Genomic DNA, 1,479 nt, shown 5'->3' with positions numbered 1-1,479 from the left:
CTCTCTCTCTCTCTCTCTCTCTCTCTCTCTCTCTCGATCAAGCATTTCGAAACGAGTTGGTCGCCGTTGAACGCGGCCGTTTTATTAAATTAAATAATAAATAACGCGCCTATATTATGTATATTATATACACAAGAATCTTTCACGCACTGTAGGTATACGCGACCACTTCGATGGTTTTTTTTCTCTTTTTATTATTTATCTTCATTGCCTTCCATCTTCGGAAAATTCGAATCGAGTATACGAGTAGGGTCCTCGCGCGAGATGATTCGTGAAAGATGACGCGTGAAAATTATAAAAGATAAAAACGTAACGTGATATTCTTTTATTCGTTATTTTATAAATTTTTATCTATATATAGAACTATTTATATAAAAGATTCAAAAGAAAGATTACACGTTGAATTATTCGATCTTTCTCTCAAACAAATACAAATTTCCCTCCAATTTTTCAAAATTTTTCAAAATTATTCGTTACGAATTTCGTTACGACGAATCATCCCATCGCGCGCGACACCTATCTGGTTACGTTTTTATATCGTAATTATCGTAAACGTAGAACATATGTACACAAAGGTTCATCACCTGATTTATCCACGAGTAAAAAGTTTCGAGAAATTCGTTTCCTTACTGCTAAATTCAAGGACATACCGGATTGTACATGCATCTCAATATAACGGTAGTTTCGTTTTTTTTTTTTTTTTTTTTTTTTTTTATTTTATTTTATTTTAAGAGTTCGTAAAGACGTTGCTTCGAAGTACAACTTGGCACGCAGAGTACATGAAAAAGAGTTTACGTCGAGTTTTTTTTTTTTCTTCTTCTTTACTTAGAGATTCGAGGGGATCATATCGTGAATGAATGCACAAATCGTAATGGAAACACGACCAAGAAAAATAAAAAAAAAAACGAAACTTTCATCTTCGCATCAATCGCACGCCATCTTTTCGCGAATAATGCGAAAAAAAAGAAAAAGAAGATAAACGTAATCTTTTCTATTTCGTTCGACGATTGATTATGTACACGTGTATGTGCAAAATGTTAAATCGTTTTTCTTGTTTCCATCTTAAATGTAGAATTAAAAAAATGACTCGTTTTCCTTTCTTGTTTTCTTTTTTTTTTTTTTGTTTTTGTTTCTTTTTCTCTTCCTCTTCGAAAATTGAAGAATCGGCGGGAAAAATGTCCACGGTACATATACCTACTCGCGCCAAACAGCAAGGCTCCTAGATGTATATTACGATTAAGTAATTAATCGTTTTAAAAAGCATATTGCGATATGATTTGTTACCCTGTCTTTTAATGTTTTTTACGGAACGTGTCGTCTTTCGAAAAAGATCCTCGTCACCTTTTAAAAAAGAGAATAAATCGATCGCGATATATATAAGTGTCGGATTCTTAAGTAAAGGAGGAATTGTTTGATATTCGAAAGAACAAGTATGTCGTTGTTTTCCACAGTAAGAATTTTGTTGAAATTTTCGGAAAA

The sequence above is a fragment of the Apis dorsata genome, unplaced genomic scaffold (assembly GCF_000469605.1).
Source record: "Apis dorsata unplaced genomic scaffold, Apis dorsata 1.3 scaffold_77, whole genome shotgun sequence".
Taxonomy (NCBI): Eukaryota; Metazoa; Arthropoda; class Insecta; order Hymenoptera; family Apidae; genus Apis; species Apis dorsata.
The sequence above is the reverse complement of the archived record's forward strand: the minus strand, read 5'-3'. Positions refer to the sequence as shown.